The following is a 25,067-nucleotide window of genomic DNA, read 5'->3' on the forward strand; positions in this document are numbered from 1 at the left end:
AGGTATACTGTCAAAGTCAGACTTAGAGAATTATCCATGTGTTTGTCTTCAGTAGGTTAGACTACTGTAACGGCCTGCTCACTGGCCTCTCCAAACGAGCGTTAAGACAGCTGCAGTACATCAAGAACGCTGCTGCTCAGGTACTGAGTAGACCTAGGTAGTATGAGCACATGAGGCCTGTGCTCGGGTCTCTGCACTGGCTCCTGTGGCTCAGAGAATAGACTTTAAAGCAGATCTGCTTGTGAACAAGTCTCTCCATGGCCTAGCACCAAAATACATCTCCGACATGTTAGTGCCATATGAACCGTCTCACACTCTGAGGACTTCAGGGACCGGCCTCCTGCTGGTGCCCAGAGTCAGGACTAAACATGGAGAATCAGTGTTTCAGTTTTATGCAGCTAAAACCTGGAACAGTCTTCCTGAAGTTGTGAGACAGGCCTTCTCTGCACTTTTTATTTATTCTGCACTTTTCTTCTTTAATGTTAAGTTTATGATGACTATTTGTGATTATTTATGTTTTGATTTGTTGTGTTGTGATTTAACCTGCTGTTGTGCTATACAAATAAACTCACCTTGCCTTAAGCCTCTGAGCCTCATTGTGCATTAGTAAAAAAGTAGCAATGACCTTCAGTACTAATGATTTTCCCACAGCCACTTTAAGGAAGTGCAGAGTCATGAGAGCATTATTAGAACTGTTACCGACAATCAGACTTTTACTGTCTACTTTCTGTTTCCATTCGAATGAGTCACTGAGACATGGCCTGTCACTGAAAAAGTGTTTACTCACATAATAGCATGACATTTATGGATACAGTTTCTAACAGCAGTTGATCTTAAATAGAACACTTTGTGCTGCTCTATTTAAGGTTTTTGCTCATTAAACATAAATACATTGATCAATTTGTTCCCATGATGTAATGCAGTTTCAGATTTTGGTGCCTGTAATGTCTTGTTGAAGTATCATAAGAAAAATATGTTTTATTTGTTTATTTGATTGGGACAGTGCATGTTAATGAACATGCATGACAAAAGCACGAATGTAAACACGCCGGATTGTAGCCATACGGCTAATTTCCATCCGTAGTCCCACGGGTCAGGGTCACAGGGATGAAAATGAAATTAACCACAAAAGTACAGAAATATAACTTAATGTATTTGTTTAGAAGATTACACTTTTATTTTAGTAAATTACGATATTTTCATATGTGTGTGCTCTGCATGTTAAAAGGTCTACATATGATTGTCTATAATTTACCAGTGTTATAAATAGTAAACCTTGAACAAACTTGTGGGTATAACCATCAGAACGTTTGCATCCTTTGGGCCCACGAAGTGATTTTATTTATCTTACAAGTAAACACAGCTGTTTAATGCTGTGGGCGGTGGGCTCCCCTGTTGCTGGACTGATTTTGTGGTTGTTAAGTCGTGCCGATCCAGAACAGTTGTACCATTTATGAGGGCCGCAGTGTTTGAAGTTGCTGCTGTATCTCAACTTCATGTTCAACAACACAGAGCATAGCAACACAATCCAAACTGTAGTAGAGACAATAGCTTGAATTGTCATAGCAAACAATTCCCCGGGGCCCGTTCATAAATCTTAATATTTTCAAAGAATAATTTGCAGATGTATAAATACATGAGTTACTGACCAGTCAAAGTGTGTCTTAGGAATACATGAGTGGTATTGAAAACAGAGCAATGGTATTTATAATTCTAGAGTATCTAGTTAAGTATGTTTAATACAAAAGAAAGTGGTTATTTATATTGTTTTTTTCTAACAAACCTTTCACAATACTAATTTCACAATACTAACTCCAACCATTTATTAATTCTTCCGTTCTATTTCATGGGGTTAAGGGCGTTAGAAGGCATGTCACCATCTAGACCTTAAATGAAACAGTGGCCAGAGCTTACTATATAATATATACTGTAACCATTATGTATGACAAAATTTTCCAATTCATTTCAGTACCAAAAATTATTTTTATTTTAAATTGTGTATTTTCCTTTTGTTACAGTTAAAGTATGTTACTTTATGGAGGTGGCACATCATCCGCATGATGCCATGCAAACAGGAAGTTAAAATGGTATATACAGAACATTTTTCAGTTAGAAGGAGTTAGAAGGAACATTTTTAATTCAATTATTCTATTATATTTTTATTATATTTTACATTACTCGGTGTGCAGTCCACTGTTAGATCTTTTTATTTAGTTTAGTTGTCTTTCACATGTCAAATTTTTTTGTGTACCTGGCCTCAGTGTTGTTTTCTCCTTATTTCATTTCAAGAACAATTGGGCTTCAATACATGACAATAAAGGTGTATATTAAGTTAGTGGTCATGTATTATTATCATTTGAATCCCCTTGTTTTCTGGTATGTACTGTACCCCATACTTTTTAGATAATATCGCTATAGGCCCCAGCCCATAGACGTGGCCGGGCTCATAAATCCAGGCTGCGAAAGTGTGTACATGTGTGCGCTCTGAAGCTTTAAAGAGACGAATGAGCTGAACATCCTCTGCTCTTTCATACAAACATGCTCCATTGAGTAACACTGGGACAGCTGCGGCCTGTCCGCTCAAGAGGCCCCATTTCACAACTACACTGCACTCCTCACTGTGGGTCATGTGGTGGCTGGAGTGTATTTTAAATTACCTTAAAACTGTGTCCTGGTTGGGGGCAAGCGATATTGACAAAAATGTAAATCTCCATTTTCTTTTTTCATGTTTTTCTTTTGTTTTATCTCGACAGTGATATTCAGATAATATCCAAAATGTACCTACAAATGTTTTGGGTGATGTTCAAGTATTGCAAAAAAATTACACTAGATGTTTCTGCTCATTTTATTTTTAATAAACTCTTCTGGCTGTCTATTAATTATTTTAAGTATAGACGATATTCTCCGTGCATAAATGTACATCTCCAGAACAATTGCATTATAATCAATTTTTCGATGAGGCTCCCTCCCCTAGTCCTGTAAGGCTTTAGTGTATATATGAAAAATGCATTGTCTGCCTGTTGTTATTACAATGTTATAAGCTGAACTAGAAACAGAAAGTAGTGAGCAGTAGTGATAAAGGAACAAATTACATTGTGACTTGTGACTATATGATATGGCTAAGGAAATGTACATATTATGTCTTATTATTATGTCTTATTATTATCAGTACAGATAACATTCAAATCAATCTCCAATCTGAGTTCATCTAAATGCTGCCTCGATGCGTTACCCTCTAAATTTCTAAAGTCTGTGCTCAATAGTTTGCTGTTACCACTCACTCACATAGTTAATGTCACTTCAATCTGGAACATTTTCAAGAGCTTTGAAAACTGCAGTTTTCAAGCCTTTCCTAAAGAAGAACAGGCTTGATGCCACAATATTGAACAATTACCAACCAATCTCAAATCTGCCGTTTTTAGGTCAAGTCCTTGAAAAGTTTATTAACTTTCTTCAAATGAACAACTCCTTTGATGTTTTCCAGTCAGGTTTTAGACCCCACCACAGCATTGAGACTGGTCTTATCAAGGTGACAAATGACATCCGCCTGAACACTGATGCAGGCAAAGTCTCAGTCTTCGTCCTGTTAGATCTACAGAGACTAGAGGACTGAGTGGGCATCTCTGGAACGGCACTAAACTGGTTCAAGTCCTATCTAGAAAACAGGGAGTACTTTGTTGAAATTGGAAAATGTGTCTCAGATAAAATGTCCCTGACCTGTGGGGTGCCCCAGGGGTCAATCCTGAGACCCCTGTTGCTCAGTCTCTACATGCTGCTGTTACGCCAGTTAATACGCAGCAGCAATGTGTCTTACCACAACTATGCAAATGACACTCAGACCTATGTCTCACTGGCAGCAGGTGAATATGGACCAGTGGATTCACTCTGCCACTGCATCCAACAGATCAGTGTGTGGATGCAAAACAACTTTCTCCAGCTAAACTCAGACAAGACTGAAGTCATCATCTTTGGCCACAGAAGCAAAGAGAAAGTGTCAGCAATCACCCGAGTCTCTCTCTCTAAAACCTTCAAATCAGGTTAGAAATCTAGGGGTAATAATGGACTCAGACTTGAACTTTAACAATCACATCAAATCAGTAACATCTGCAGCTTTTGACCACCTAAAAACATTGAAAAAATCTAAGGTATATTGTCAAAGCCAGACTTGGAGAGACTTATCCATGCATTTGTCTCCAGTTGGTTAGACTACTGTAATGGCCTGCTGTGTCAGACAATAGACTTTAAAGCAGCTCTGCTTGTGTTCAAGTCTCTCCATGGCCTAACACTGAAGTACATCTCTGACATGTTAGTGCCATATGAACCATCTCACACTCTGAGGACTTCAGGGACCGGCCTCCTGCTGGTGCCCAGAGTCAGGACTAAACATGGGGAATCAGCATCTCAGTTTTATGCAGCTAAAACCTGGCTCAGAATGGTTCTGTTTAACTGTGCATATGACTGAAAGGTTTTTTATTCTGCACTCTTCTTTTTTAATGTTAATTTTATAATGATTATTTGTGATTATTTATGTTTTGTGATTATTGATGTTTTGATTTGTTTGATTTTAATGTCTTTCTTATTCTGTAAAGCACTTTGAATTACTTTGTGTACGCACTGTGCTATAGAAATAAACTTGCCTTGCCTTGCCAAATCACTGAGGCCACCAAATTACATTGCTTGCTTTTTTTCTAAACTGTGACTGGCTTCAGCAAACAGCTTTTCATTGAAACATCAAATCTATATAATGACACCTCCACACATGAACATCTGTTATCTCTTTACTTCATTTACTTGCTCCTATGTGAATTATTGTAGAAAGAGAATTCAAAAGAGACAACCAATCAAATTATTTAGAATGGAAGAGTGATTTCCACAGCAGAAAATGCCCCTTATTACAGTAAACAAATCCAATGAAAACCAAACGCATTAACCGCATCTAGTTATTCACAGCTCCATATCTCAGAAACCTACTTCTCCTTGTTTGCCTGACATCTGAATTCGACTGCATTTTCCTCTAATCCGTCCATGCTTTAAGGCAGCAGACAGCCATCAGTATGCAGCCACTGACTACGTATTCTCCAGATTATTCTTGCTATGTGTGTAGGAGTGTTGGGCTTAGGCTGGCTACACTGCACGCACACACATATATATTTATGTATTAAGTTCGGCGCATGTCGTGACTGGTGGAGGTGGTAGCGGTGGCCTTGAATCTACCTGCTGCTAGCTGCTGATAAATGAGAGATTGGGCTCGAGCTAATCCTGCATGTGGCCTGTCCGTCATCTGCCATAAGGGAACAATAGATTAGACAGGTGCGATTCAGGAGGGAGTGGGCTCTCGAACAAACTGATTATCTCAAGTCAAGTTTGTGCACAGTTGGGATGATCGTATGGTATAGATGTCTTAGTTTAAACAGCGTTTTGTCATATTCACCAGTAAATGGAACACTGTAAGAGCTAGTTTTCTTATTTGGAAAGTTGATGTATTTCATAATTAGTTTTTAATATTTTTTTCTAACATAATCCATGTGCAATCCTATTACTCTAATGCAAACCTGCTCACTAGGGGTTTGTGCCAGCGCATCAGAGAATAAATATCACCAAAATGCCTACCAGCCCCATATGTGGTTGCCTGGTTACAACAGAAAGGCATATTTTTGATCCAGACAATACTGAATAATAAAATTAAGGCTAAGACGATCACAAACTCTTAATTCAAATAGGACTGATCGATATGGCAAAAAATGAATCTTTTTTTTTCCTCATATTGATGGATCTCATTTGTTGCGTTCATTTTTTCTTTTCAAAAAAAAAAAAAAAAAAAGACTTTCAGTATTGATTTCATGAACAAGCACAAGACAATCACATGCTCTTACTGCTTTCAGACTTGTACGTAGACCACATCAAAACTGGGACTAAACAGGATCTAAAACTGGGCTCGACCAGGGCTAAACCAGGTCTAGAACAAGACCAAACCAAATCTACATTAGGAGTTAAACTATAGGCTCAAACTAGGACCAAATCTGGACCAAACCAGGCCATGTTTGCCCAGCCCCAACTCAGCAGATGTTCATTTATTTTCACATGTCTCATTTTCTCCTGCTACCTTGTTTGATTTAGTTTTAACTCATTTCTTTTTGGTCCTAATCTGAAATAGTGATGTGAGGTTAGGTTTGAGATTTGGCGTTGGACCCTGCGGGCTGTAAATCGTCAGGATGCGTCTGTGGGCTGTTTTCTTAATGGCACAGAGCATGACTCACTCACTGCCTCCTGTTGGTTTTTACAAATATGGTTTGAAACACTCCGCACCAGTGAGAGGAGTGGATGGCCTGTTTCACCTCCTAATGGCTGCTTTTTGTTTCTGTTTTTTGTTTCAGTTGACTAAATATAATCCTAACCTACCACATTGCTGTTAACTTAACCCAAGGAAGGCTCATGAAGATATCAAGTATGTGACTATGCTTAACTGGAAAATGCATGCCTTTTTGGTATTTTTTTGAGGAATTATATTTTATTTTATCATAGTGAAATAAAGGATTCATTACTGCTGCAGTATTCATGGTAATCCTATAGCAATAATCTAGGGATGAACTGCAAAGAACTACTAATTATAAGGGCCAAATTATTAATGTGTATTCCATTTTTATTTTGCTAATAGAAAATTACATATTAGTTTAGAAATGAATACACTTTTCATTTCAACCTTTTGGTAACAGCCAATTGGAGATAGCCTCCAGATTCTAATTATAATAATGATAAAACCTGTTTGACAGATGATGCCAGATGATGCGATGACATTAGGTTGATTGAACAGATGGACACCGTCATTTAGCCTTTCAAAATATAAGATTATCTGCATTATCATATTTGGTACGTTACTATTTATCGTAAAGGTTCCGCAATCTGAAAATGGTATGTTTACATTATATCAACACCATGTGTTTCAAAGCTCTTGAATGAATGTGTATGCTCAGTGTAGTCTACTACACGTCTGTTACACAAGCCCACAGTGCAGTAAGATGCTGCCGTCAGTGTTTTGGCAGAAGCTGAGGTACATTGGATTAGCCTGTTGAGGCAGTTGCATCTCTGCCCACCTCTCACTTACATAATACTCACAGAGGTTTGTTTTTAAACACAAAATTAACCTACTGTACTGTTGTAAAGAAATATGTTTGAAAGTGAATTCAGAGAGTTTTTCTATTTAACATGGTGACAAACCTCTTGCCAGTTACTGTGTAACTGCTCATAATGAAGCGCAATTCATTGGTTATCTATCACAATTAGTGTCAGGAAGAAAATAAATAAACAGTGTAAACTAAAAAAAAAAGCCTCTTGCCAAAAGCCTGTTTGTGCAGTTATTTTTGAAAGTGTGACACAGAAACATGAGTGTGGTGGAAGGATGCTGCAGGTGGTAAAGATAATACTGGATGCTCCAGTTTCTCCAAAGGTAGTGTCACTATGGCTGCAATATTCCACTTTCCTGTAGATTTCCTATTTTATTTTACAAAAAATATTAATTCTCTTTACACTGCAAATTATATATTATGCATAATTCAGCATTAAACTGATCTTGATCTTGTTTGTCTTAAAACAGTATGCCAGACAGCTTTTCCATGGCAAGAGACAATTAAGTACTGAAAACTAAAAAAAAAAAAAAAAAGAAAAAAAAGGAATGTATTTTACACACAGATAATTTCATACTCTTAAAAGCCATGTCATTATATTTGACTTGGGAGCTAATCACAAATGCTAATCATTGATTAGCATTTTAGGCATAGACATGGAATTAAGCTATTTCCAAGTTTTAAAATGTCACTGGACTTTTTTACAATGTATAATCTTGCAGAAAAACCAAGCTCACAGTAAAGAATGGGATGGTTAAGATAATTGAACAGTACATGCATATTTCTTTGTTTACGTCTCCAAATAGATTCCATATGTTAGCGACTGGCATCTATGTCACATCTATGTCTGGTTGGCTGATTGTCTCTTTCAGTGAAGATGGTAAACACATAAGGTAAACATTGTTGGTGTATTAGTGTTATAATATGTGAGTTGTGCTATTTTAGCAACTGGTTCATACATGAAACTCTGGAGAGTACCGTGTTATGATTAACATTAGCGTCAATGGCTGCAGAAAGTCAGTTTCCAAAAAAAAACAGCGTGATACCACAGGAGAGACTGACATTTTAAATTATAATACAACTGCCATACAAAACCTCTGTGCAATGTTTAAATCTTTAATCAAACTGCTCAAAGATTTAGATGCAGTAGATGGATAGTGCATTTTGAAATCCTCACCAGATTGTTGCTCAGGAATTTCAGACGTCATTCTCTGCTGTTTGATTCTCCGGCGGCTGGCGTTAAGCTGGATTTGTTTGGTTCAATGTAAACACACAGGGCCTTGCATAATGAGACTCTGCTCTAGGGCCATCTCACACAACATCACACAATTATATACTTTGAAAAAAAGAGGGTAAGGTCATGATGAACCAGACTGAAACGTTGGTGCTTACGTAAGTCTGAAAAAGCTTTTTAATGTAAGATATATTAATTTCACTGCAGTGGGGGAAATATTAGTGACAAGACCCAAGAACTGTATTACAACAAAAATCTGTATTAAATAGTATTGACCGATACAATGTTGCGATGATGATGACAGTTGTGAAGGAATGAAAAAAAAAACATGAATGAGTTGCTACTATGCTAGTTTAGAATAGTACGAGTCTGTATGTATCATTGGTGTTTTGAGTTTACATAGAAAATTACTTTTGGATTTTATATCTTTGCCCAGTGTCTTTTTTATTGCTCTATGGATTATACATTTGTCCACCATTAAATTTTACTGATGATCATAATGATGCAATAGCAATGCCAATGCATTACGATGCTTTTCTGTTCCCCTCTGGCATCCTTCACTTATGCTGTTAACATGTTACTGCATTGTATATACTGTATAATTAAGATTACAGCCAAACTTCGTACTGCAAATTGTGTCATTCCTCTTTGCTTATCTAGCTGAAGCCGATTAAATCCTCTTTTTAATTCAGCCAGGCTTACACTGTTATCTGAAATGCAAGTGAAAGCCTTCAGGGTTTCCCACATTGATTGATTCGATAAGACGTACTGGGATCTTGTTAACAGTTTTGGGCTCCTCTGTGAATTATCCCTCTAATCTGCTGTTATCTAATGCCTGCAGCTGCACAGATTAACAGGACAGCACTCTGATCCAGGTTCAAGGTTCCTCTGCTCTCACCGCAACAATGTGACAACACACAGGTCAAATTTACTGTTTACAAGAGGGTGGCAGGTGAGTGGAATATTTGGCACAGCTTAGATTTTGGCATTTGAGTAAGATGAATGAAGTGATTGACATTTCACTGGGACACTAAACCATATCACTGATTACAATAAAAAAGGAATATAGATTTTGTGCAACATTTTTGAGCTGAAAAAAGCTACTTACCAATGATGTTCTCCAGGAGGTTTATCTGTTGCGTCATTTGTTTCTGTCAAGCTTACACCACCTGGCCTAAACCATTCATATAAATGCACTCTCTATCACCTCAGCCACCCTGCTGTTACAATTATGTGCTGGAGCCTTTGTCTGCCACATGTTCACCGCAGCAGCAAAACCATGAACCTCAATCAACTTGTCCATTATCTAACAAAAATATTACTGATTGGATTGTTATCGATTGCAAATGCTAGAGTGAATAGTTATTTAAAGTCACTCAAAAGTTGGTGGTATCAACACATGAAACCTGAAAGATCGATGCAACAATGTAATAATATAAATAATTTATATATATATATATATATATATATATATATATATATATATATATATATATATATATATATATATATATATATATATATATATATATATATATATATATACACACACATAACATTACATTACATTAAAAATAATCATTATAAAATTAACATTAAACTAAGGCTTTGTTACTACTAAGCCTTAGTTACTAATTAGTACCCCCACTCTTATGCCCTTGTTTAAGTTGTTACTAAGCCAATCATCACAATGTTTTGTTTTTTTTCAATGAATTCTTTGTCCATGCTTTAATAATGCTAATTAGGTGTAGGTGTAGTTAAAGTGGTCCCCATAGATCTGGTACCAACGAATTTACTACAATTGTTGATAAAGTACAAGTAGACGTGACCTTAAAATGTTGACTTTATTTTTGTCCTGAATGACATGTTTTCTCTTTCCTCTCCATGGTTTTGTCCCCAGGCTGAAAACAATAAAAGAGTTGTTTGGAGGTGCTCTGTGGCTGTTTCCTCTGGACTGGACTATAGTCTGCTGTGGACTGCTGTGGGCTGCTGCGGGCTGCTGTGAGCTGGAGTCGAGTGCTTTCTCTTCCTCTCTGTGCTCTCTGCTTCCTGAGCCGCCAGGACGCAGGATTTCCCTGTAGCCGGTAACACACCCTGCACTGGACACATACAACTGCTATGAGAGGGGAGTGGGCAGGGTGTGAAAGGGGATTGTCTACCACGGGCCTGTAATATCAAATACAAATAGTCCTTATTATAGTCAACAGTATCCTCTCAATAAAATCACTTCGCACATGATGCACATTTCATAACCTTTTTTAAACTTGAATCAAAACTGTAACTAACAATTATAGTCTATAGTCTATAGTCTATAGTCTATAGTCTTTTATGTATTTGTTTGGTACATTTAGATTTTTAGACAATTTGAAATATGGTGACTGAAGATTTTCAGAAAGTTTCCAAAATAAGATACAGATTATTTGACTAGTTGCAGTTATTCCTATCAACTGTTGCAGCTATAGTGTTGTGTAGTTCAGAATTGTCCATGTGACATTTGACATGTGAATCACAATGTATCCTATTTATATTTCCTGATGCCAACTCTGGTCCAGGACTCCACAGTCAGTGAAATCATGCTCTTGTTCCTGTAGTTCTTCTTCCCATTTGACTTGTTTGCCCTTACATCATGTGAACTCATGTGACAGCTTTGTGTTCATCAGGTCTTTCTTCTCTTTGACCTGAGCTGTGCTTAGTAACTTTCCTCATCCTCTGGCATCTACCATGTGTTGCATTTCAGAGACAATTTATTCAACTTAATGTACTTCTGTCCGTTATCAGTTACCAGTTATCTGTGAAAAGATATTAGTATCGGTCTGATATTGAAAATTGAGACAATATTAGGCACACATTTTTTTCTGCACTGCCCCAGTCTCTATGTGCCTATGTCTTCAGATTTGTCTTTTTGAACAGACTAATGAGTGAAATTATGAATTTATATTTGAGATAAATACATTAATATGCAAATCTCATTGTAAATTAACACACAAAGGGTCCTTGCTATAGATTTTAAAAGCTTAATATCGGTATCTGCAAATATCGGTTATCAGCCACAACAGAAAGACAAATATTGGTATCACCTCCAAAAAATTCATATGGGTGGGACCATCCATGATTCATTATCATGTACATTTGATTGTATTCTTTATTTGATATATATTTATTTTTTTCTTTATGGAAATTATATGAATTCAAGCCAATATTCTTTGTACATACCTTCAGTCACAGTAGTCTGGAGGGGGGCTTTTCACTTGGCTGACCCTGCTCTTCTCGGGGCCCCACTGTGCTTCCATTCAAATGTCCCAGATGGTTTTCAGATGAATGTGGTGGGGAGGGGGGGAGTGGAGGATGGGACAAGAAGGGTCTGGTGGAGGGCAGGACCACGCCACGCACCCTTTGTCTGAGGAGAAAGGACTGGCCCAGATAAACTGCATACTTTAGAAAAGGGAGGGGTCATTTTATAGGCTGCATCATTTTTAATTCACACACAAGGGAGACTTATCGTTGGGATGATGTCCTGGTGCAAAGTGTTATATTAATAGATGATTGTGTGCATGGTTGCTAAATGTTTTCAGTGCGTGGCAATATCTGACATTTTTAAGAGCTATATATTTTAGCAGTCACTTTGAGGATTGTGGCTGTATACAACTAATTCTAAGAGTAATGAGCTCAAAGACATGATGCTTCAGTCACATGCCATCACTCTTCACAAGCTCGTACTTCATCAACAATGCCTTCTCCATTAAGAAATCAACTTCATATTTTTGGTGGTGTTAACCAAAACACAGTGCTCACCAATTACTGTCTAATAATTGGCGCTTGTCTGGCTCAAAAGTTCACTTCGTCTGCGGCTCTTATTGCATTAGTTCCCCCCAAAATAATTACCCTCTACTCCTTTTGTCTTCTTTTCTTAATTTTCTCTCAATAATTTCATTAAAACCTTGGCAATATCCTCTTTTCCTCCAGCCTCTAGCTCGTTATAAAACCCTGCAAGTGTGTGACCTATTGAAAAAGCATTGAAATCATTGCTGCTTGTTTCTATAGTAACCCAGGCTTTTTCCCTTTCTCACTAACTCGCCCACTCACTCTTTCTCTTTTACACGCCCGCCCCTTTTTTCAGCCAGGTCATGTGATCACTCTGACGTCAAGCCTGGCTGGGGGAGAGGCAGAGAGGCAACAGAAAGCAAGGCAGGAGCGGCAAAAAGAGAGAGAGAAAGAGGAGTTTGTATGCATTTTTACCAGACCTCCTGCCTAGACGAGGAGACTACAAGGCAGCTACAGGCTTTTGCTACCACTCCCTGCTATCTCTTTCTAAACAGAATCATCTTTCTCCTTTCTACTTCCTTGTTTGAGCTCACCATAGCTTTTCTTTGCCTTTTCAAACTGTTGCTCCTTCCTCGTCTTGAGCTGCTAGTAGTAACTTAGTTCATAGTCAGAGTGGTAGGTGATGGACTTCTGAACCTCTTCTACATTGCTACTAAGTGAGGTAAGCTCTTGAAATTGTTTTTCTTTTTTCATGTCACTTCTTCTCTTGGCTCAGCCAGATTTGTACATTGTGTTATATGCATTGCTGGAAGCCACATACTTGCTGCAAAAAGGAAGTTGTCTGCTAACTTGACCCTGGACAAAGTATGAAAGTTCAAAGCTTTGCAATTAGAGCCTCATGAGCTTTGTAATATCAGTAATATCAATATCAACAATCTACCAGATTTTGTCCAATTTAAGGCAGACTATATTTAAAATTTCAAGTTTGATTTTTCACAGTACTGGATCCTAGCTGGAGTTTGCTGATTATGTTGGGTCATTACACTGAAAAACGCATTTTGCATTGAATTTAGACTGACCTCATGCATTTGTTAAAGCTACAAGTGTAATTTTTGCAGCAGCATTTCCCAACTGATTATGTTGTTTCATACTTGTTTTATACACAGTCTATGAATTTGAACCTAAAGTTTCAGGCTTGATTTTTTTTTTTTTAGCAGTGTTGAATTCCGACTTAATGTTGTTGATTGTATTTTTTTTCTTGAGAACTAAAATGTACTCAGTTTTGTTTGCACCCCCCCCCTGCACAGAAGCTTGGAGGAGGGAAAGATGTGCGATTGTTACGGGGGCAGAGATGGCTTGTGCTGTGAGCTTTGGCAGTGACGGGCAGCTCCACATGGCTTTTCCTCCAAGAGCGTTGCTAATGTTAGAGGCACTATGTATTATAGTGGGCTGGAGCGGCCTCACAGTCACAGAGGAGAGAGTGTGTTTGGGAGATGAGGGGGCCAACCAGCTGCCACCTGCCCTGCAGGGACAGAACAAGAACTCAAAAAATCCAACAAATGCAAAAAAGTTATTGCACACCAAAAACATGTCAGCATCATCTGATTTACTCTCAGTCACACAATCAGCCATCGAACTAAAGTTCTATAGGAAGACTAAAGTATAAGATGTAACAGAAAATGAAAGCATACAGCAAATGTGAAATGTATATATTGACAATGATTGATGGGTTAGATGTCATGTTCTCTTACAAAACAAGACCATTTATTAAATTTTGTATACATTTTCTGTAGTACCAAGAGGTGTTATAAGGCAATGCAAAAGAGTAATGGTACTGCAATATAGTACTGTTGTCAAAATTTAAACTCTGTTTCAATTTTATTTTTACTAGAGTAAAAAACTAAATAATAATAGTGTCACCTGTAATACCATGTCAGTTATAGTTCAAGATATTCTACCACTATTTTGGAAATGTCTTGTGGCCCATTTATGTATTTTTTTTGTTCAGGATTGATGCATATTCAAATGAGTATTAATACTGGACATAGTTAGTTTATTACTATCTGAGCATCTATTATTTCTCTACAAAGTAGCTTGTTATGATATGTAAATGGTTGTTCAATTTTATTCCTTACATCCAACATAAGACCCTTTAAACTGCCTCTTTCCCACCGCTGTCACCTACACTTCTGATCCTCGAACAAAAGCACATCTACACTTCTGATCCACGAACAAAAGCACATCAGTCCAAATTTCACCAAAAAACAGTGTAAACACTCAGCCAGTATGAATAACAAGAAAATCCTTGAATGCTTTTTGTCCTCCTCCGGCTTCCCCTAGAGTTCTTGTGCTGTCAGACTCTCTCTCCTCCCTCGACTTAATGATGTGGAGACCAGCCAGCAGCATGTAACAGGTCTTTTTCAGTGTAAGTGAATGTGCCTGCCTGGGTGTAGGCTTGAACCGATTCTATCTAATTAAATGCTTGTGGCTGTAAATAACACTGGCCAATCAATTGCAACTTACTGTCATGGTGCTTTAAGGAAAAGTTACGATGCCATTATGCTGTATTTGGTCTGCTGGTTTATTGTGGGTAAAGTTGAGCCAGATAATGGAGCTGGCAGGAAAAAAAAAAAACTGTTCCCAAGTTATTTTAATAAGACAACCACAATTAAGTAAACTCCCAGACTTTAAATGTGAACCTTTAAGGCCCTTTACCTGTCATGCTTTGCAGAGGACCAGATATTCCTCACTTAATTTATGCTTTCCGAGCATTGTAGTTATTCCCCATGACAAGTTTTGCTGTCATGGTAATACCAATAACAACTAGCCTGCTAACTGTGCACTTCATGATTATCAGGCAATGAAACGCTTTATAATTAGATGCAGACAGTACACAAAACATATCATCACAACTGTTCTTAGGTTATTATTTTAATCATACAACCCCAATTTTCTCCTAAACCGCAGAGTAGACTTCAAATGTATTACGTTCTTCACTGTATTGACTCTGCTAAGTGCTTCCAAATGTGCTGGAAATGGTTTGAATCTTCTTCCTGTTTGTGAAATGAGCTGCATAAATACCACAGACAGGAGCTCATTACAGAAGATAATGTGTGTCTATTGTGCTGTTTTTGTATTGGATAATATTGTTTTGTGCTCATGTATCAAATGTCGGTAGGTCCTAATCAGAAAAGCTGCTCCTATTGACAGCATTTGATGATTTCATACAAAAAAAAGTCTTTTATCTGACATCCTGCAGCTGGCTCTACTCACTGTGCAGAACAAAGCAAACAATATGATTGCAATACTATCGGAAAATTCGGTCTTTAGTATTGACAGTATTTTAATATTGCAGTTTAAAAAGGTTCACAATATTTTTTGGACTTTTTATGCATATTGAAAGGCAAGCCCCAGAGGCAGAAATGCTTCTAGCAACATGGTCAGGGAGCCAAGGTAAATAGACCATGATTCAGTCTGTTCATTTCAGAGCAGTTTTCACCTTATTTTAAAATATTTTTTAAACATGTCTACAATACTATGAGTCTCCCCACAATATTGCAATGAATACAGGTCCATAACATTGATACTTTTTAGATAGCATTAACTTTAGTCTTTACATATTTTAAAAACAAATACTGCATATAAAATATGTTGTTAAATTGATTAATCATTTATTTTTTGAGATTATAACAATTTACCAGCAAAACAGCTCAAATAAAGTTTAATTTGTGTTTTAATTTCTGAAGGTGCTGTTTATTAGTACTTCTCCGTATACATACTTCATTTTTGTGCAAGATCCTAATAATTTGAGAGCTTTTGCCATCGTCTTGCCACACCCCTCTTTCAGTTGATTAATCATCACAAAGGGTATTTAGTTGACCAAGCCTGATAAACGTTCAAGCATTTATTTGATCACAATTGAGAGTATATGCACACCGTTTGTTATTCTTTTTGGTCTAATTATCTCCACTAAACTAGTTGTATTTAATTTGAATGAGAGCGTGAATAGTGGTCTGTCGGTCCTGGGTGTTCCCTGTTTAACTTTCATGCACTAGTTGCTGGGATATAGCCTTCTTCACCTATTGCATTCTTGTTCTTCAGACTTGAGTAATATGTGTGTTCATTTCCTCCTCACAGCTGAGCACACACAAGAGGATGACTGAGTGGAGTGATACGGTCTCCATGACTTTGGCTCATTCGGTTTTCAGCTTCCATTAAGACTACTAAAAGGTCACAAGCGAGATTTTACATAGTGTCCTTATTGCAGGGTCATGATTGTGATACTAATGCTACACCTGCATATGGTGTACAGTGAGACTTTCAGAGAGAAGTGTTGGTCAAGTTAACAGCTGTTCTGATGGGAAAGCAATGCAGACCTCCACCATTATCAGTTAGCAGTATTTATGCTATTCATGATGAGATCTTATATAATTCCCATTTTGGTCGGTAAAAAGTACTTAGTGATTCTGGTGGTCTTCCACCTGATTGTCTCCATGAAGATGTTATTGTTTTGCCTTGAATGTTCCACAGTTTGCAATTAATCTTATCTTTAACTCTATCTTGGAGTTATTTAACTATGACTCTTTATTGCCCAAATATTCCTTGAAAAATGTGCATTCTTACTTTTAATGGGGTTGCCTCTTCACAAATTTGATCTGTAACTTGTACTGGTCACCTGCTTGCAACCATGGAGGTACATATATTTAATGCCATACTGTGGAACATTACAGGAAAAGTGCTAATATCTCCGTGGAGATAAGCTGATGGTGGAACACCCACCAGAAAAGTCACACGGTACACCTTTAAGAAGAGCATTTACGCTGTGAGATGTGTCTAACCACACTGAACTTTTTGTGGTCTCAATATGTGCAGGTGTAACAAAGCAGTTGAGCATTGGCGGCTTCTTGTTACAAACAGATCAGTGCATTTTGTATTTTCTAAAATCTACCATAGCTGTGTGTCTTTGAACAAAAGTATGTTAAATCTTCATCTGGAACAACTTCGATTCAATCATTTCGTGTATCTTTATTTATACAGGGAGTGCCCAATAAGAGCACCAGACTCTCTTTTTCATGAGCGCCCTTTTAAAATACAGTACAATACAAACAAACGTTCATTTAAAACATGAGCAGGTGTGATTATAAATGTTTAGCAGCAGATTATTAAAGTGCAATAGTGGCAACAGTGTTCAGTTTTTGCATGGCCTTGAAATGTATTCCATTTTTGGGAAGCAAAATGACCTAAAGTTTTTTTTTCCGTTTTATTTATAGTTTTACATAGACAATCATAAGATCTTGTATTAAAAGTTCTCATATCGAAGTTCACAAACTAGTGAGATATTCAGGCAGTCTATTAAGTAGTCCCTTATAAATATATTTTATACAGTGTTCTCTTCTAACAGAGAGCGATGGCCAACAAACTTTTTCATAGAGTGCACAGTGATGGGTTTTAAATTCATCACCTGTTATGAAACAAAGAGGTGAGTGAAAGAGTGTATCTAAAGGTTTCAAAGTGGCTGGAGTCTCCATATGTATTATACCTCCATAATCCAGTACAGGAAGAAAGGTTGCTTGAACAATTAAAATACAGTCAAAAGTAGCCAGCCCAAAATTGAGCCTTAGGGCACTCCTTTGCTTAAAATTAAAACATTTAGCATTGTCAAATTCAATATGAGCTACTGAGTCAAAAGCTTTAGTTAAATCACTAAACAGTGCTACATGTGTCATTAAATACCAACAGTTTCAACAATTTGATCACAATTATTTACATAGCTAACAGAGGAGGAGCACAGACAGGTGATGTAAATAACACACCACCTCCTGTCACAACGAAAAATAGCGTAATTTTCAGTATTGATTTCCTTGTCACTTATTTTATTTGATAGCTAGGTTTCAGAAGATATATAAATATATCTGGATCTGTTTGATTTGCCCAGACTTTAATGTAATCTCATTTAGATGTGAATCTACGTACATTCTTATGCATAATTCCCAATTCCTTCTTTGTCTTTAAGTTTTGCATATCAATTAGCTCTAACTCTTAAGGGACACTAGGCCTATTTGAGATTGACCGGGATCAATTGCATAACAATTGATTCACAATTGTTATGTAATAGTCGAACTTCCCTCCTCCCAGTGTTTTCTGCCTTAGCCCACACACGACATTGACAGATATATTTACGGTGTTCGAAAGACGACCAAGTAGAAATTGCCTTCATTTTGCCCAACACAAAGCCCAAGTGAAAAAGCATCGGAGGGCTTTATAACATCCTGTTTTGAACGTAAGAGGGTCTCATGTAACACCGGTGGAAACTTACTTGAAAGGAGTTTATGTAACTGTTGATTTATGAGCAACAAGACTAGGAGATAGAACGAGTTTTGAGTGAGAAGTTCACAGTGCTGTAGAGAAAAGTCATTTTGGGAGGTAGTTGCACGTTTATAAATTAGGTGATTTATGCTAAACTGTTGACGAGTGCCATATATTTTTGCTTTAAAAAATATTTATTGATTGATTAGGAAAATGGCCCAATATGTTGCTTTATTTCTGGGTTCATATTAGGATTGAACATTTACATGTAATGTAATGTGATGTAAAACCAAATTCTGTTCAAAGTGCACATTTTAAACTCATCCAGTAGCATTAACCTTTGAGAGAAGACTGAATTATGAACGACTACACTTTGAGAAACACAGCTTTAGACCTCTACAAATATGTTCTGAAATGCATGTCATTTTTGTCAAACATTTATACTGTCCTTGCTAAGACCTTAATAGTTTGAGCTTGACAATGAGGTAAACTTTGATTTAATGATGAGAGTTTTTTCAGTTTTCACCTTTAATGCTCATTGTATGAATGCAGAGTGAAACTGTAAGAGATAAATACAAAAGTACAATCAGTGATCTCTTACAGTAATTTAACATTCCATTTGTTTTCTTTTTCTGTAAATCACTTTGAATTACTTTGTGTACAAAATGTGCTATACAAATAAACTTGCCTGGCCTTGCCTTGTCTACATGCAATATTGTGAGCTCAGTAACTTATAATAAAGCAGTTGCAACAAATTGCAATTCAAGGGTGGCTTATTTTAAAGAGAAAACAGCACATTCATTTATCATAGTATCATTGTTTGTGGAGATCCTTGTTTGTTAATTGTCCTTGAGGTGGGGGAGTCCCACTATCGGGGTGAAAATCATGGCAGAGCACAATATCAAAGGTACTTCTGGGTTGTTTGAGATTGGTAACCAGGGGTCTGGCATTGATGAGTACAGCCACTTTCCACATCAGAGTGCACATAGTAGCTGAAAATTCTCTTTGAGCAGGACAGTATCCAGGATGTGTCCTGAGAGTCCTATTAGTCTTTCCCACGACCCCCCATGTGGGACACATGGGGCACGTTGAACACCAACTCACAGTTTTGTTCTTTTAAGAACTTTTGCATTGTGACATCTGGATCTTTTTGACTCAGCCCAAGCTCTTTGGCAGCTGCACAAACTTTGTTCCACAGACTATCTGCTTGACAGCTCCATGTATTGCGAAGAACTTTCTTAATGAATTGATACAGCTGGATGTATCCAAGTAGGCGATTATCTGAATGTGGACAGTCTGTGAGCTCATGTAACAGAACAACAGAAGAGCATCGCGTACCACTTACTATCAGCATGAACGCCTCGCCAATGTACATGAAAGGTGGGGACACTTGCAAGCATTCTGGTGACAGGTCGACCATGAGCTGCACTTCAGCCTTGCATTGTGACTGATGACATATTACAGACTTGTGCAAAACTGAGGAGATGAGTCGCTTTCCGCTAATGATCCAATAGCCTGCTGTTCTGATGGCTCCTTGAGTAAAGTGGCAACCTTGGTGCTTTGCTTGCTTGTTATAATGTCTCAGTAGAAGCAGGCAGAAGTGACTGTTCTTGGGCAGAATGATGGGGTTTGTTTCAGTGACCTTTAGTTCCACATGTTTTTTCTGCTTGAGCTGCTTTAATAATGATTGATCAAGCCTGGGCCAACTCATCAAGGGTAAGCGGGAGCTTGCAGTGGTGCCATCTTTTGCACCAGCCAGACTTCTTTTGCTTATAAGTCTTGACTATCTTGACTATATGGATGAGAGTCGCTATCATCCTGGTGAGTGAATGCATAGAAGAAAAGCTTTGGAATGTTGTGGCAATGAAACCTCTCTCTTTGTGGCCAGTAACAGATTAGTTCAGGGCATATCTATATGTCTGTTTCTGAGTTCACAAGATTGTACTGTTCTGTGTGGACCTAGGTTTGGTTTGTGCAAGAAGGCTGGCCCGGTGAACCATGCTTTGGTTTGGTGGACTGAAGGATTAACCAAATTTAGTAGTGAACGTAGACGTAAAAGCGTTTTGTTGGATTGTGACTATATCCAAGCACACCCTTGCTGTCACAGTAAAATTTAACTGAGTGCATTTGCAGGTCCAGTTCATCTTGGATGAGATCAGCGACTTAGACAGCCAGTACTGCAGCATACAACTCCAACCAAGGAATGGTGGGTTGAGTGGAGTTAGCATTTCCCAGAATGAATCCCGTGTTCACTTGTCCATTGTCCAGTGATTTGCTTTGGACAGTGAGGTTTCAGTGTAAGCTCTTGGAATGTGCAGCTTGCTCACATCATGCAGAGTCTTCTGATGGTTCCCATTCTTTGAGTTTTTCTTTAGGGAGTGGGTCATCCCAGATCTCTCAGTAGACTTTATCTTTGATAATCAATGTGCACGATGCAAACGTGCCTAAGGGATCGAAGATGCTGTTCAACATAGATAGAATACCTCTGCGTGTCAAATAGTTTTTGTCTTTGGACACTTTGAATGTGAAGGTGTCTGTGATATTTATCCATAGCAGGCTCAAGCTGCATTGCACTGGTGTAGCTTTTCCACTGAGGCTGAAATCTTTGAGGATGGCTCGGTGTTCCAGCGCAGATGCTTGGAGGATGGCAGTGCTGTTTGAAGCAAACTTGAACAGCCTTAAGTTAGACTCACTGAGAGACGCTTGGGTTCTTTGCAGGAGATTAATGGCTTTGTTGTCTGTGGGCACACTGATTTAAAAGTGGCATTTGATGGCTCTTCTAAGTACTTGGTAGGCTAAATATTTTCTTGAAAAGTGAAAAGTCTGATAATCACTGATCTAAAGTACAGGATAAGTCATCACATAATAAGTCGATTATGCAGCATTTGTGATATGCTAATTGTTATCAGTCAAATTGCGATTCAGATTTCTAATTACTCTTGTAGCCCTTATATTTAGGAGTCTGCCCAAAAGGAGCATGATAAAGCACTAGTCAAAGTCAAAACTCTGGTGGTGGAATTTGGATTCATCAATTCACTTGAACACATCTTGATCTTTTGTCGTGGGTAGTAAATGGCAGCTGCTGAGACAGTTGTGAGTTTATGAAGTGGAGCTGTGTGGGACTGTCACCTGTTTGTTCAAAGTGTGCAGCATTTCAAAGTCATATCAGTAAACGTTTTATGAGCAGAGCAACTAAAACTGTCAACACTGCAGTGCCGAGCTGACAGGTGTTTCACTATAACATTTAACCCTTTATGAAAGTCAACTAGACTGCTTGCGTTTAGATCTCCTGTTGGACTGGAAACAAGGATGAACAATGAACTATTAAAACTATATGATTACGGTAAATGTATTATCCTAATGGCTTATAAACTAAATATAGGGTAGCATAAAATATTACAATCATATTATTTAGATCATAGAATGTCCCTGCAAATACAAAATTGCTTGTCTTTTTAAAGAAACATCTTGTACATTTAGGTTAGACATCTACAAGCATGTTTTGAAATACAGGGGATTCTTGTGTTAGTTTATCAGTTAATATTTCTTCTCTCAAATGTTAATGCTCCTGGAGTTATTTACAGTTATTTGCTTTCTGAACAGAATCCTACTTTTTAAGCATATATCGCAAATCCAATCATGCAATTCTAAGAGTAGTAGCCTTAAATCAAGAGGCAGGTTAAAAATGGCACACAAGAAGATAGATTAAATATTACTTTGTTTGTCATCATCATAAGCTGCTGCCACTCTAATTAGGTTAATATTGCTATCATTAATAGTAACAGATTGGCGGTTATAGGGATTTTAGTGGGTTGGCAAATACTTAACCGATACTATGCATCCGTTTGTGTTTATATTTGAAATACTTTAGTTGGGAGCGATGGGAAGGCGGCACAGTCTCTTTATAGAGGTGCCCATAACATCTTCCATGACTGCTCCATTGTGCACTCACTGTAAAGGTCATACTGGAAACAAAGAATCACCAGACTGGGACTACCCTGTGAAATGTCCATAGGGGCTCTAGTGTCAAACTGGAGTGATAATTAGACTGGAGAATACAGCTTTCTTAATGAGAGTGTGAAATGGATATTGGTTTTCTCTCAGTGCTAAAACAGCTTGTAAACAGATCATGCACATAAACATACAACTTAATTGTGTCACATGTGTGCCGCCACGTTAAGTGTGTCATATACTGTATGTGTGTTACGACCTAACTTCTAGGTCATCCGGCAGTGAGGATATTCATATTTATATTAATATTATGCCATTTGAGAGTTCATTACATTAAGGCCTGTCACAAATCATGACAGAAGATCATATTGAAACTACTTAATACCACTGTCACAATAACCCTAAAATAGGATAATCCCAGTAAACCCTTTGACTTCATATTGTAAAAACATGGCGAGCACAATGAAACACTTGTTCTAGTATCTATAACATGCCATTGGTGTCATTGGTCCATTTATGCTATCAATGGACCAACTCAGATGTTAGGACATACACATAATACTGCATAAAAATAATAAAAAATGTACCACTGTTGCAAAGAATGGTACATGCAATAAATACTGAGCCGGATAAAATATTGTTCATCTATATTGAAGTCGATGTTGTAATTTTTTTGACAGACCGAGCTAAATCACCAACATTTTAGCAACACTGATTATTCCTACACTATTCATGGCTTTTAGGTTCCTGTTAATAGGCGACATTTTGAAGACAAAAGATTTTTGGTTTTGTATTAATTGCTATGGCAACTAGAGATCGACTGATATGGGATTTTTCATGGCCGTTGTCGATGGCCAATAAGCTCCGCAAACTCCCCCCAACCCCTCTTTACCACAAACCTATAAAAGAGCTGTGTAGTCATGGTTTGTGTAGCTATCTCTTTATATTAAAATGTTAACATAAAGCTTTGTGTGTATTTTTTAGGCAGCAGATTGACCCAAACAAAATATTGACTTGTGCTGGAGATTTAAGGCCAATAGCTGATACACTAAAAAGTCCAAATATCAGCTCGATATATCAGCCACCTGATATATCGGTCTATCTCCAATGGCAACGGTACTACTTTATAATCACCCTGAAATCCTTTGATAATTTTTCTTCCTTTTGGTGCGGCTCCATTTGTGATGCATGCATTCATGTCTCTACAGTTTGTCTGATGCAGTGTGTGTTTGTGTGGCCTGGGATTTATTAGCGTCTGTCTGTGGGAGAGAGTTTAGGGTGGATTATTGCAGCGCTGGACGTCTGACAGATTGCAGAGTTAGTCTTTAGCTCGGCTCTGGAAAGAATGTGGTTATGAAGGCAACGTATAGAGCCGTGACGTCAAATTCAATAATGCCAATGCAGTTACAGGCTTGTGGGGAGATGGGAGTGGTGGCCTGCCCTATATATCAATGTTATTAAACTGCGCACTATGCTGCATCTGTGCAACTGACTTAGGTTGGATACGTTTATGATAAATGTACAGAATACATTGGAGATGTGTTAAGCTATCCGTATATGGTGATAGTAAATTTGGTGATATTGCGGGTTGCTATATTGATACATTGCCATGAGGTTTGTTTTTTTTGTATAATTCACTAAATCATTTTGAGACAGTGGTACAAGTTTTTATACACTACATCTGACATATTAAATCTTTGAGGAAAATGGGTGTATTTCATATTAACTGTAAAAAAAAAAAAATGGTGATATCGCAAAAGATTATGTGCAGTAAATCTATGTATCATGTATCAGAAAATCGTCATTGTATCGTATCGTGAGCCGTGTATCGTATTGAATTGTGAGGGGCCCTGCTATTCTAAGCTCAGAAGCACAGAATTGCATTGCGTAATAGGATAGAAATTTATAAGTTATTGAAGACTTTTTTATTTTATCTTCAGTCTCACAGTGTAAAATAATATTAACTCTCTTCTCTTTAGCTTTACTTGACTTGTTGAGTTGGTGTAAGCAGAAGGGCTTGGGGTTTGGAGGGACAGCTGGGCACCCTTGGTCTTTGTCACCCTTCAATGGGCCCCTTTAGGTGAGAGGTTAGAGGTCATTCAGCTGCACCCCAGCCTGTCCCAATACCCAGAAAACCCCAGGGGACATGCACTCAGACACATTTTTGTAAAAACAGAGAAGACCTATAATGTGTGCTCCCATGTATACGTCACAGGAGGCATGAGAAGCAGATGTGCTATTTTTAGAAGTTCACCCAGCGCAGCACAGGGTCGACACAGGAGACAAAGACAGGGATATTTTCTGCCCCATTCTGGTGAATTCCTGTCACTAATGTGGTTTAGTCTGAACCAGAAACACCTCAGGGACACGGCCAGCAACCATTTACATAGCAATACAGGACACTGGTCACTTTGCATTAACGTTTTATTATTTATGGTCTTATTATTGTCATTGTCAAACTTCTCTATTTGTACATGAATATGTACAAACATATTCATTTTTGTGCATATTTATACATGAATATGTACAAACAAATATGTGAATAAATGCATGAGTATATTTTTGGATTATCTGGATGATAATAGGGACAGAGGATATTATGGGAATCTAAGAAAAGTGTGCAAAGATATGTGTTTATAATGTTCAGTTGAGGTTTAGATATCAGACAAACATGAATGAAACATTTTTCCACA

At 37.7% G+C, this 25,067-nt stretch overlaps 1 protein-coding gene across 4 annotated transcripts in view; it reads left to right on the top strand.

Annotated features, from left to right (window-relative positions):
- Positions 1–25,067, top strand: part of LOC117383689 (neurocalcin-delta A) — a 61,488-nt gene that overhangs the window by 12,292 nt on the left and 24,129 nt on the right. For 3 of the 4 annotated variants that reach the window (XM_055227579.1, XM_055227578.1, XM_055227580.1), the window contains one exon: positions 10,256–10,439. The gene's annotated coding sequence lies outside the window, so the exon portion shown is untranslated. Of the gene's footprint in view, positions 1–10,255; positions 10,440–12,488; positions 12,839–25,067 lie in introns of those variants that run through there. The other variant, XM_033980895.2, reaches the window with a different exon arrangement.

The sequence above is a fragment of the Periophthalmus magnuspinnatus genome, chromosome 16, assembly GCF_009829125.3.
Source record: "Periophthalmus magnuspinnatus isolate fPerMag1 chromosome 16, fPerMag1.2.pri, whole genome shotgun sequence".
Lineage (NCBI taxonomy): Eukaryota > Metazoa > Chordata > Actinopteri > Gobiiformes > Gobiidae > Periophthalmus > Periophthalmus magnuspinnatus.